Source organism: Triticum aestivum, chromosome 5B, assembly GCF_018294505.1.
Source record: "Triticum aestivum cultivar Chinese Spring chromosome 5B, IWGSC CS RefSeq v2.1, whole genome shotgun sequence".
NCBI lineage: Eukaryota > Viridiplantae > Streptophyta > Magnoliopsida > Poales > Poaceae > Triticum > Triticum aestivum.
In genome coordinates this window covers 154,039,307-154,053,275 of record NC_057807.1, presented here as the reverse complement: position 1 = coordinate 154,053,275, position 13,969 = coordinate 154,039,307, and the positions used below count along the sequence as shown (strand labels likewise).

General features: G+C 41.3%; 1 long non-coding RNA gene across 1 annotated transcript; it reads left to right on the top strand.

Moving 5' to 3' along the window:
- The first annotated feature begins 2,552 nt into the window (after nucleotides 1-2,552).
- LOC123110900 (uncharacterized) lies at nucleotides 2,553-6,403 on the top strand. The gene is made up of 3 exons (XR_006453799.1): nucleotides 2,553-2,875; nucleotides 2,970-5,634; nucleotides 6,046-6,403. It is a non-coding gene; the product is annotated as an uncharacterized lncRNA (long non-coding RNA).
- Nucleotides 6,404-13,969: the final 7,566 nt, after the last annotated feature.

Here is a 13,969-nt window from a genome sequence, read left to right as displayed (position 1 = left end):
AACGAAGAAGAAGAAGAAGAAGAAGAAGAAGAAGAAGAAGAAGAAGAAGAAGAAGAAGAAGAAGAAGAAGAAGACGAAGAAGAAGAAGAAGAAGAAGAAGAAGAAGAAGAAGAAGAAGTAGAAGAAGAAGTAGGTACACATTGCCTTCTTGAATTAATGACCTTAACTTTTTGATATGTGCCTTATTGATAACTCCATGCAACATTGTCCCCTTCAATTGTATTTGTAATTTGCATGTAGATTAGCATGTAGATTGAAGCTAAATTATAAAAAAAAATCAAGAAAGGATGTAATTTCTATGAGGGAACCATAATACCTCTTCATCAATAAGGACCATGCGTAGACTAAGTATTTCACCATTACGATCAATATGAAATCCCAATCTTGTTAATCTTGCCTTGATTGTTAATTCCTTTCCTCTACTGCTAGTATTGATCTGACAAAAGGTTTTGTATGCCATGGAAGACTTCGTCATTGAACTGCAACATCAAAGAGATAGTTAGGAATACCTATGAGGATGCTTATGTGTTTGTTACCTGTAAAGGAGAGATATTTGTCCAAACCTTTGTGATTTGACCCGATCGGACAGGACGGCGGCCCGTTTGTGATGGGAGCGAGGGAAGGTGCTATCCCTTGCGGACGATGAGAGATGTTGTAGAAGTTGTTGTCGACAGCATGAAGCTGGAGACGCGTGCTAGAAGAATTAAGATCTATGGGATGGCCTCGCGCCGAGGAGATAGCCTGGAGAATGGAAAACACCTGATGTGTACGTAATGTGTATGTTGAAATATATATATATATATATATATATATATATATATATATATATATATATATATATACAACCATGCATGTGTTTGTATTGCCAACGACACCACATTTCAATGGAGACTATGTGTATTTTTCTTTTTGGACAATTAAAGTACGATACGTGGCGATTGAGAATAAAAATAAAAGGCCAACATTTTTATTTTATAGTTTTTTTGCCCAGGATTAACGTGAGAGAGACAAAATGGATAGGTAACAAGTGAAGGATGTCCCGTGTATAACTAATCACATTTTTTTCCTGATTTAAGGGAAACGGGAAAGAGTCCAAGTGGAGGAAGACTCATTTACATGTACGTGGGATGGGAGACTCCAAGTGGAGAGACTCGTGGGATAGGAGACCACGTCTGGCCTCCTTATGTTTCATCCAACGGCTATACACACATTATATATTAAACGGACGGTCAATTTTCTTTAATTTCACGGTTTAACGTGGTGTCTCGTATGGTGCCTCCAATTACCCCGACACAGCACCCTGACCCCGACACGACACCACTGACACCCCGACCCACGACACCTCTCGAAAAGGTGCTCTTCGGCCTCCCGACGGGGTCATATATTTCTGAATTATGAGTTAGGTCATACTAGTCGTCAACCCGTGCGACTGCACGGGCTAGAACTTTCAATATTATTGGTATATATAATTTCTACAAATTAGGAACGTCATACCAAAATAAAATGAACATATATTGCTAAAAATGGTTACATATAAAAATATCTATTTGTTAGACGTAGAGACAAAAGGAGGTATATCCCTTGGACTATTTGGCGAGCCGATTGATTTGGATGTGCATTATGCTTTTCGAAAAAACAATGGATGTTATTCATATTATGAGTAATTTGTAAGAAAAGGCAGAATGCACATGATGCCACTCACAATAGTGATGCAATATATCTATCATCGATCGACCACAATGCTTATATTACGTACTTCTAAGTATATTTTAATTGAGGTTGGTCCGTGCATGATGTATTAATAATATCTTATATGATTTTGCGAATTTCTGGAAAGGGGATACCTTGAAATCTGAACTTTATTAAAATCAGTTACGATCAGGAACATATATAGGCGAGTATTCAATTTTGTCGTTTGGTAATAAATAGGCCATTCAAACAATATTATTGTATAGTTCCTATAGATAACTTATCTGAGATGAATTCTTTAGACCTTTTGTTCTTTCTTACTCGAGGAATTTGTTGATATTGTCTTCTAAAATTAACATTGTATTTTTATTAAAGATTTAATGTGTGAAATTTAATTATATTTGTAACGGAAACATGTATATGACTTTTTTCTATATCAGATTTAACTGATTCGCGCATGATACTTGAAAAAAATTATTTATTGTATTTCTATTTGATGGTTCTTTGGAAGTTTTTTTCCCTCGTTTTTATAGGCCAAGGCCAACATAAAAGATATAGGCATAAGGAAAAGCTATTATTATTTATAGTTAAATAAGCATGTAAAAAGTGTTGTTTATTTTTCTTGCATATTTAACATCACGGCTATTTACAATTAATGAAATCGACAAAATTAGAGCTCTGTAACTCCAATGTTGAAAATATATTTTTAGTGTGAGTGCATTTTTTTATGTTTAATCAAACAATTATTTCTTTTCATGTTTTTCTTCTTAGTCGTTCACTCTACATCTGGTATGTGTGTGCAACGTGAATATGCAAATACTTGTGATATCCATACTATTGCGACGTGTGAGGTGTAGCAGAAAGGTAAAGAAATATATAGTAGCGTAGTGTAGCTTGATATAGTGCGACGCATGTGTCCAGTAAATAAACCTGCCGTTTCTTCCCTCATCTCCCAAAAATGGACATCTTCAGCCATGGCAAAGATTGATCCAGAAATCCGCCGGGGTGCGACGCCGAGTCACCGCTAGTTCCAATCCCACCCGCGGCGCCGACTGCCCTCCCTCTCCCCACTCGCCGTTCCCCCAAAATGAAACCCTCGATCCAACCACTGGTCATACATTTTGTTCCCAGTCCTTCAATTTCTCAGCGACAAATCTTACAAAGCAACCACTATGGGATACATCAGGTGTGGTTAAATCATTTAATTTTGTGCATGTAGTATCTTAAGAATTGGAAACTTGCTTCGAGGGATGCCTTATTTCCCTTTTGGATCTGTGCAGATCTGCAATGAGTTGATGTATGTGTGGTGTACAGATGGGTGGTAGAGGAGTCATCAAGGAGACTATTTGATCTGAATCGGTACACCTGTGTTAGCTTATTTTGTTTGTTTTTGCCTGAGCTAAATTGTTTGAATTTGTAGGATGTAACCTGTAATATGTGGTCGCTATAATACCTGTAGAGCAGACCACATTCGTTACCATTTAGGCATATAATGTGGGAATCAAGAACCAACCGCTCCATGCTTAATGACAGCACACAGCTATTGACAGAATTGATCTTGGGATATTACGAAAATAATAATCAAATCTAGCCCTTGCTTGGTCGGCTATACGACCTGAATCATCATTAATGAAATCATCCAAGTATATTTACATAGGAAAACGACAATCTTGCCATTTCGTGCTCAATCATGCCCAAGGAAGAGATGTTGATGGATCTTTTATTTGGTATTGACAGATGCACATTCAATTATATTATGCTCATGTCAGAGCTATGAGACAGATTAGGGCATGAGTCGTGAGATCCAAACTGTGAATACTTAGTAAACTGAAGGTACAGATTCATGATTCATCTAGTTTTTTAATACTAATTATGCAATGCATAGACCACAGATTTTTTTAGTGCTAGATCAAATTGGCAAACATAGTCATGTGTGTCCGCAGAAATACCTGATTCGTCTGAAATCCATATGATTTCCTTTTGAAGAAGGTTACATAGAGTAAAATAGAAATATTCTAAGGTCCCTTTACTAAAGGATCTCCTTGTACACAATATTTTTTGCCGAATTATTTTCCTTGATTCTTCATCTGAAATTAGAACTTTAGGTCCATCTCTACTTGTGACTCTTGATACTGCTACATAGAGTTGACCATGTGTGAAGACGTGCTTTGGTAAATATAGCCCCGCATGTTTTAGCGACTACCCTTGACTCTTATTTATTGTCATTGCAAAACAAACTGATATTGGGTATTGCCTCCTTTTCGACACAAATGGCCATTTTGAGTCACTTGGTGACATAATAAACCTTGGAATATATACCTTGTTTCCAATGTTTGTTCCTGTCATCATTTGAGCTTCTATGAACCATTTGCCTAGGTGTGTTATAGTTAGTCTCGTACCATTGTATAAGCCTTCTCTTTGGTTGATATTCCGTAGCAGCATAACTGGCAGTCCAACTTTCAGCCGTATTTCGTGGTCTGGTATTCCAGGGCACTTAAAGCTATTCTGGAATTCTGTTGGGTACAAATGATCTCCATCTTATGAATTTGACATTCCTTTGCACACTATATCTGAGCTTCGATAGGTTACCTCTTCACCTTCTATTCTACCCATGATATAAGAATTTACCTCATCGACCAGCTATTGTTGATGCAACCATGTTTTCTGCTAACTCATGATTTAATTGTTGGGCCTCTTTTTCAAAAAGAACGCAAGATGCAGACTCTCGAGTCACTAAGTTCAAGCTTAATCTTATATCTGCAAAATATGTAGTGAATTAATTTAAAAATTATTCTATTAAAACTATTAAGATAGAGATATGTTAAATTTTTTACCGTGGTTTGGGTTGAGCTTTCCTATCGCATTTGGTACAATAGTAGTAATCAATTCTCTTTTCAAGTCGCTTCTTGCAATTATTTCCGCTGCATGATATGTAGTACCAACCATATCTTGCATTAACATCATTAATTACTGCTTCCATGGTAAATATACTTCCCTGTAGAGTAATATAAATATATTTATGCTTCTGTGTGGGAAAAAACAATTCATTATTATCGCTGGATTACAAACCTGATTTGATGAGTCTAACAGAATGCCATTTAACTCTTCTAAATTTTTCTATTGTAGCGCATTTGCTCTTCCAGTGTCCCTTTTAGATGGTTCTCCTCAAACATGTAGTTCTTTGATATATTTTTGGAACAAATGTTATTTGGAGACAAAAAGTTATGAGCCAGGGTAAGTAGTACTGACATTGACGTTAAATGGGCAATATTTGTAGGAATTTTGCTTACCTATTTTGTACATCCATACTCTCAGGAATATCTAAATTTATAAAAACTTGAGTTGCACTATTTGACGATAGAGAATATCCTGCATAGTGGTTCAAATAATCATTTTCCTATGTAAAACCAAACAGAGAGATAATAAAATAAGTAATTAAAATTTGAAAGAAGACATACTGCCAAATTTCCTCACTGTTGTCGATGTACTTGTAATGACATTCCCTATTGACTTGACATCAATTAGATCAGCTGTCTCTGTCAACAAAAAGTAAAACATGAAGACATGACTTGAGAAACTTCGCTGCAAATAAGATGTATTTTTTGGCTTACTCGATTAGAAGGAAAATATCATGGATTCTGGAGGGCCCAAGATATGTTTTAGTTTCTTCACTTGGTCCTATGTGTGTTGCAGATGGCATTTTATACATGTCATGAAGAAGTATGGCATATTGTATCTTAAAAGTTCATTGATATCATACCTAAGAGATAAGTGTCAATGCTTACTCTTTGGGAGAGTACCTCCACGCTTGAGAAGTTGAAACCATGCTTTGGAATGTCTTCATTATCTTCGTTCAGTCTCCTCTATATTTCTTGTGGGTGAGAAGTTAATCATCATCTCATATAGGATTTTGCTGCTGCTGGAATGACTCACATTTTTAATGAGGTACACATTGCCTTCTTGAATTAATGACCTTAACTTTTTGATACGTGCCTTATTGATAACTCCATGCAACATTGTCCCCTTCAATTGTATTTGTAATTTGCATGTAGATTAGCATGTAGATTGAAGCTAAATTATAAAAAAAATCAAGAAAGGATGTAATTTCTATGAGGGAACCATAATACCTCTTCATCAATAAGGACCATGCGTAGACTAAGTATTTCACCATTACCGATCAATATGAAATCCCAATCTTGTTAATCTTGCCTTGATTGTTAATTCCTTTCCTCTACTGCTAGTATTGATCTGACAAAAGGTTTTGTATGCCATGGAAGACTTCGTCATTGAGCTGCAACATCAAAGAGATAGTTAGGAATACCTATGAGGATGCTTATGTGTTTGTTACCTGTACAGGAGAGCTATTTGTCCAAACCTTTGTGATTAGACCCGATCGGACAGGACGGCGACCCGTTTGTGATGGGAGCGAGGGAAGGTGCTATCCGTTGCGGACGATGAGAGATGTTGTAGAAGTTGTTGTCGACAGCATGAAGCCGGAGATGCGTGCTAGAAGAATTAAGATCTATGGGATGGCCTTGCGCCGAGGAGATAGCCTGGAGAACGGAAAACACCTAATATATACAACCATGCATGTGTTTGTATTGCCAATGAAACCACATTTCAATGGAGACTATGTGTATTTTTCTTTTTGGACAATTAAAGTACGATACGTGGCGATTGAGAATAAAAATAAAAGGCCAACATTTTTATTTTATAGTTTTTTTGCCCAGGATTAACGTGAGAGAGACGACATGGATAGGTACCAAGTGGAGGATGTCCCGTGTATAACTAATCACATTTTTTTCCTGATTTAAGGGAAACGGGAAAGAGTCCAAGTGGAGGAAGACTCATTTACATGTACGTGGGATGGGAGACTCCAAGTGGAGAGACTCGTGGGATAGGAGACCACGTCTGGCCTCCTCATGTTTCATCCAACGGCTATACACACATTATATATTAAACGGACGGTCAATTTTCTTTAATTTCACTGTTTAACGTGGTGTCTCGTATGGTGCCTTCAATTAGTAAATATAAGATATTTTTTGATTTTGTTATAAAAAACATCATATTTGTGTTGATTAGGTGATTTTAAATGTGCAGTTGTTTCGTCGCTGCGAGGGTCTGGTGTTCGACGACCTCCCTGTGCGTTCAACAAGCTCCGCCCCTGCATTCGTGGGTGAGCACAAATTACATCTCCTCCTCCCCCCTTCGTTTGCTATGTTCCGGTCTTCGTGCCGATGAAACTTGCTACCTATAGGTGTCTTCGATCATTAGTATGTGTGACCACTATGTGTCTCCTGTTCGATAGGGTTACATCTATAAATATGCATGCATTTCCATATTTATAACCGTGATTATTTCGGATTGTCCAACGTTATCCATGGACAGCCCAAGTATGTGTAGATTGGGTTCATTTTCCCATATGCTCTGCTCCGGATCAGATGTAGAATTTTGTCAGCGCCTCCCTGTTGTTCCCCAGGTACACATCCTCTCTGCTTATTGCCTAGACGTGTATCGGGAGAACAGAGGGGAGGTGCTACCAAAATTTTGCGTCGGATCTGGAGCAGCGCATGGGAAAACGAACCCAATCTACACATACTCGGGTGGGACTAGGACCTATCTTTACCTATTAGCGTCTAGGTTGCATGGATGCAATAAAAGTGACAAACTCCATTAAGTGATGGATATCGTTTGCTGGATTATGTATATATTTCTTGTGTGTCCAGTAGCTACGCAATATGAGTGATCGTGTGTGGATGTACACCGGTTACACTAGTCAGGAAGACATGACCGATGAATGGTTAACAAAAACCAGTGGGTTTGTGAGGGCCCCATTTGCAAATGGCCAGAAAATAAGCTGGTGCCCCTGTGCCCGGTGCAACAACTATAAAAGTATGGACGAGCTTGAAATGAGTAAACACCGCAGAAGTTTGGTTTTACACCTGGTTATACGGTCTGGACATTTCATGGTGAGTCGGCCCGATGTCCAAGAGCCGAGGTGGTTTGTCATTGCACTGATGAGCATGGTACTGGTATGGAAGACATGGTGCAAAACTTTGATGATGCTCGGGACTCGGACGATGAGATGGAGGAATCTGCAAAAGCTTTCAATGATATGTTGGAGCCTTCAAAACGTCCTCTCCACGAGCACACTGAGCTTTGTCAGTTGGATGCCATCTCACAAATAATGGCTCTAAAGGCTCAATTCAACTTGGACAGAGAATGCTACGACGCGATGATGACAGTATTTGGACATTTTCTACCCAAAGGCCATGTACTACCTACAAACATATACCAGTCAGACAAAATCCTCCGTGCTCTTAAGATCCCTATGAGAAGATACATGCATGTGAGAAAGGATGTGCCTTATTTAGGCATTAGTATGCGGACTTGAACTATTGTCCCATTTGCAAGTCATCCAGGTATGTTGTGGTAGACAATGGTATGGGTGAGAAGACGTAGACCAAAATCCCCGTTAATGTTCTTCGGTATATGCCAATCGTTCCAAGACTTCAACGTCTTCTCATGGTCGAAGAGACGGCCAGACAGATGACATGGCACAAAACGGGCAAAAGAACCCAACTAAATGTAGATGGGAAGCTGATGATGGTGCACACATCGTACGGTGAAGTGTGGAAGCGCTTTGATGCATTACATGAGGAAAAAGCGGCAGATCCAAAGCATCCTCGAGTCGCCATCGACACGGATAGGTTCAGTGTGTTTGGTCTGATAGCATCCCAATACAATTGTTGGCCTGTATTTGTCATTCCACTCAATCTCCACCCCCGGACAGATTATGCAAAGAAAGAACATTTTCCTGACGTTGATAATTCTAGGGCCCAACTATCCGGGGAAGAATATGAATGTGTACATGCAGCCGCTGAAGGACGAATTGCAACAAGCCTGGGATAAGGGGTTCAAGACATACGACGCCTTTAGCAAATAGAACTTCATAATGCGTGTCTGGTACATGTACTCGACGCATGACTTGCCGGCGTATGTGCTATTCGTTGGCTGGTGTGTGCATGGAAGGTTCCCGTGCCCCACATGCAAGAGAGCTCTTGAGTTTTATTGGCTTCAGGCTGGTCGCAAGTTTTCTTGCTTCGACTTGCATAGACAGTTCCTGGATCCTCGTCATAAGTTCAGGAAAGACAAGAAGAACTTCATCAAAGGTAGAGTTGTCAAAAACTCTACACCACTTGCGTTGACAGGCCAAGAGACCCTGGATCAGTTAAACGCTCTCGAGCCAGATCCAGAGCGTCCAGGGTATTTCAAGGGGTATAATTCAAAACATACCTGGACTCACAAGACATTCTTGTGGGATCTGCCTTACTTCAAAGACCTCCTTTGCCCACACAACATCAACATGATGCACACTGAAAAGAATATCGCGAGGCACTTTTTGGTACATTGTTCGGCATAGAGGGGACGTCAAAGGATAATACTAAGGCTAGAGTTAATCTGGAGGCGCAATGTGATAGATCGTTACAAAACATGCAACCACCAAAAGGAAAGCAGAAGTAGACAAAGCCGAAGTACTGGCAAATGCAAAGTATCCAGCTATGAGGGACATTATCTTGTGGGTGAAAATGCAGTTGATGTTCCCCGATGGGTATGCAGCGAATCTAAAGAGGGGAGCGAGTCTTGAAAAGTTGAACATATTTGGTCTCAAGAGTCCTGATTGGCAGATATGGATTGAGCGGGTAATGCCGGTGATGTTGCGTGGCTTCATCCCTGAGGATGAATGTCCAGTACTGGCAAAGCTGAGTTATTTCTTCCGTGTTCTTTGTGCGAAAGAACTATCGCCTGGCATGCTAGAAGAAATGGAAGAGTTTGCGCCGGAGTTGATCAACAATTTGGGGAATATCTTTTCGCTAGGCTTCTTTAATCCAATGCAGCACTTGATTTTGCATCTCCCGATCGAGGCAAGATTGGGGACGCCCATGGAAAATCGTTGGTACTACGCAACTAAGAGGATGCAGAGGACGCTTTGAGCAAAATGTAAAAATAAACGTATAATTGAAGCATCAATGGCCGAGGCATTCATTACTAAGGAGGCGGCAAACTTCGTGACAGCATACTACGAAGCCAAAAATCGCCATTTGCATAATCTAAAGCCTCGGTAAAATGTTGGTGACCCTAAAAAGGGTGGATCCAACCTCAGCCTATTCAAAGGGGATCTCGCACCAGTCGGTGCTTCTAATGCCTTAACGTTGGATGTTGAAGAATGGTGGACCATTTCTTTGTATATCTTCAACAACCTAACAGAAGTGCGACCGTACATCAAGTAGTTCTCGGTACACTGTTTCGCAACTTCAATTTCCTTTGAATTGCTCTTATTCCCGGATAAATTTGATACAGTCGATTCATCAGCAAATTCTCGTATGGAGCGGTGATCCAAAAGGATTCCATCAAAGAGTGTGAGCTTCTGGCAAAGCATGGAGGCGGCTATCCTGGTTTCATGTCTTGGTTCAAACAAATGGTAATTTCCATTAGACCATTTCATTTCTTCGTCTAATTTGCCGCTAATGCAACAATCGTTTCATATTAAACTTGTAGGATAATTCAGAGTTTATGGATGCCAATTTGAGACAAGTCACTAATGGTTTTGACTTTAAGGTCCATTCATTTGACAAATACGACATCAACGGGTATCACTTTCGTACCTACGGCAAAGAGCTATCTATGGCCAACCGAAAGTCTACAAATTGTTGTGTCTCTGCTATCAGCGAAGGAGATACCGAGTATTATGGAAGAGTTGAAGCAATTTATGAACTTCAATTCTATGGTGCAAACCCACCAAATGTCGTAGTCTTCAATTGTTATTGGTTCCAGCAGAAGGAGACTATAAGGACTTGAGAACATATAGGGCTAGTGGAAATCAAACAAAGCACCCATTTGGATGTTCCCGGTGTCTATATTATGGCTCAACAGGCAACCCAAGTTTTCTATCTACCGTGGGCATGTCAAAGTGATCCAAATATCAATGGTTGGGATGTCATTTATGAAGTGCCACCACGTGTTAGACCACCTCCCCCCAATGAAGAGGATTATGAACCTCACATTAACCCAAACACATATGAAGGAGAATTCTTCCAAGAAACACATCTTTCCAAAAAAACATTTCAAGAACCGCTCTACTTCACCCCAGAACATTGAAGTAGACAACAACAATGAATCCGACTTCACCCTTGAGTCGGAACAACAAGAGCCAGAACTAGAAGAGGTTACTGTTGTGGATGACCTGGCAATGCTTGACCGATTACGTAAAGGAGCCCTTCCACATGTTGATGCATTTATTGATGATGATGATGATGATGATGATGAGCACGTCATTACTAATAGTGATGATGATGATGCATTTATTGATCCGAAGCATATATAGACGATGAAGAGTAATATTAGTAATGTCAGGTATTCGATTTTTATTATGTACACACACACACTTATATATATATATATATATATATATATATATTAATTAGTTCATGTTATTAGGTATTCAATTTTTTATTATGTTCATGATGATGATACACTTAAATTTTTTATTATGTTTATGTTGTACTACTTTCATTTACTCTTTGTCATTACAGGTGTCGACAGATGGTGGGCACGAGTTGAGAGCGCTCCGAGCATTCTTCCTTGGCGCGTGCTGAGGGGGGTGCTTCCATTCCACCCCAGCACCATCGGAGAGTGCTGATAGACAGTATGCAAACACCACCGGTGGGCGCTTCTTCTTCGGCTGACGAAGAGGGGTGCTAGAGGTGGATGTGGCGGCGGGAGAGGTAGGAAGGATTCTACGGCTTCCTCGCCGCCACCCCCAGCTGATTCTCCCGGCCATAGGACTGCTCCGTCTAAGGTGGACCCGTCTCGGACTCCGGTCCACGAGCCTCGGGCCGATGAGCCTCGGGTCGCCGAGCCTTCGTCCCACAAAATTCGCGTCCAGAGTCTTCGTCCCACGAGACTCGGGTCCTAGTGTCTTCGTCCCACGAGACCCCGGTCCCAGAGTCTTCGTCCCACATGACTCCGGAGGCTAGTGGCCATGCTGATGGTGGCAAGGACAGCTTTTCTAAGGATAGTTATAGCGAGCACAAGCTGGTTGAGGGGGGCAAGTTCTACCAGTGTGGTGGTACAAAGCTCCTGCCTGTGTCGACGACCCGCGATCAGAGGTGGTTGATTGAGCCTAATGAGGAGAAGTAAGTGCATTTACTCTTTTGTAAACTTTCTCCTTCACATTTCTTCAAATTACTCTCCAATGTGTTGGCCTTGTCATACTGCAGGGGTTGGAAACCTGCCCCTGGTGTTCGCATGCCCAACAAGGTCCTTGGTGTGCTTTGCCGGTAGAACTTCCTGGGGTGGGTCACGTTGCCCGGTGAGGGTTAGGTTCCACATCTAGCACTGAGCTGGGAGTTGTACTTGGCTTCCCCGGCCCCTCCATAGGAGAGGATTCACAATGTCTTGTGCGAGACGGTGGCCGACATTGTGATCCGGACGTTTTGGGTAATTTCTCATTTACATAATTAAAAATTAACAGTACCTAGTGATTGTACTAATTAATTAGTGTTGTCTTGTTTGACTGCAGACCTTCTACAGGTGTCTTGAGGAACATGAGGCGGCCGCGGCTATTGTTGTCGAAGCCGAGTGCAACCGCCAACTTCCAAACTTACGGACGAGGCTCGGGTGCAGGCTGTTCTAGACTACTACGCCTCGACTAACATTAAGAGGTCCAAGACGAAGTGCCGTGTTAAGTTTCTGAGTAAGCAGAAGTATATGAAGGTAATTACCTATTCTTAAGGCATTCTACTTAGTTTTCTTGATTTGATTCATAGGCGTAGCACCGAAATTTCTCTTGACCAACTTAGGTGCCCCCGAGATGGTGTGCAGATAGGATGGACTATTGGGAGGCGTTGGTGGATGAGTGGTGCTCTCCCCAATGGCTAGCCGTCCACAACAAGGCCAAGGATAAGCATGCCCAAATGCAAGGTGTGCCACGCCATCAAGGGAGCTCCAACCTGATTGAGTACGGGGATAAGTGGGTATGTGGTTTGCTTCATGATTCATGCAATTTCATTCTTCATGCTAGCTTGAGCCCTTAACTAATATTTTGTTCCTCTCTTTTAGGCGCGACACAACAATAAGGAGGTGCCACCGCTATTCGACCTCTATGCCATGGCCCATACTGCCCGTACAAGAAGGCCAAGGCATTCTCTGAGTTTAACCTCGATCATCCAGAGAGGTTCACCAACATCTCCTCCCACAACAAGCTCGTGAGGTACAGAGACGTTGGGAAGACGAGGAAAGGGGAGGACTTCAACCCGAGCCAGAGTCCTTTTGATCCACAGCTTGTGATGTTATCTGGTGGCGGGAGGTACCATGGCTAGGTAGCCATTGGGGATAGACTGATACGTTGTCCTAGAACTCTCCCAGAGATCAAGAAACGCCAGACGAGTTCCGATCCTAACATAAGGCCTCGTCCACGGACAATGGAGCTCGCCATCGAGGCTAGGGTCCAGGAGATTCTGGCGGAGGCAAACAGGCAGGCGGCAGAGAGGGGGAGGGACATGGATGAGAGGACAGCTAGGCTATTGGAGAAGGAGAGGAACCGGAATGACGCGTTACATCGGGACCTATACGAGCTCCATGTGGTAAGTTGCTCCTTCATATTAGCCAAATCATGCACGTAAAGTTTGTTTCATTACTAAGTAATATGATTGACTCGTGAAAACAAAATGTACAGTCCGTGTGCCAGAGCAATGGTCAAACCCCTCCGCCGATGCCCTAGATTGGTATAGCGCCCACGGTGAGTTTCATTTGAATGGTCATTAGTTACTCGTATTCACATTTGAGTTGCATCATGCTAACGAGACATTGCAAATGATCTTTGGTGTGGCATGCCTCCCGACAAGCATCGACCGATCCTTCTCCGTCTGGCACTCGCGCAACCCCGACCGGTCATTCACCTCCGTGATGATGGTAAGTTTTCCCAAGTGTTTTGCTTAACAAATGCATACTTAGCTTAAGAATGACCTATTTAACTCCAAAATGACCTATACTTAGCTTATTTTCCTCGAAAATGACATAATAACCGTACTTAGCTCCAAAATGACATATTTTACCCATGATAGCTATAAAATGACCTATACTTAGCATTTTTTCCTCCAAAATGACTTAATATGCTTAGTTAGCTAAAATGGCATAACTACCTAGGATAGCTCAATAGTGATCTATACTTAGCTTCTTTAGTTCATTTATGACATAATTAGCTTACTTAGGTAAAAAT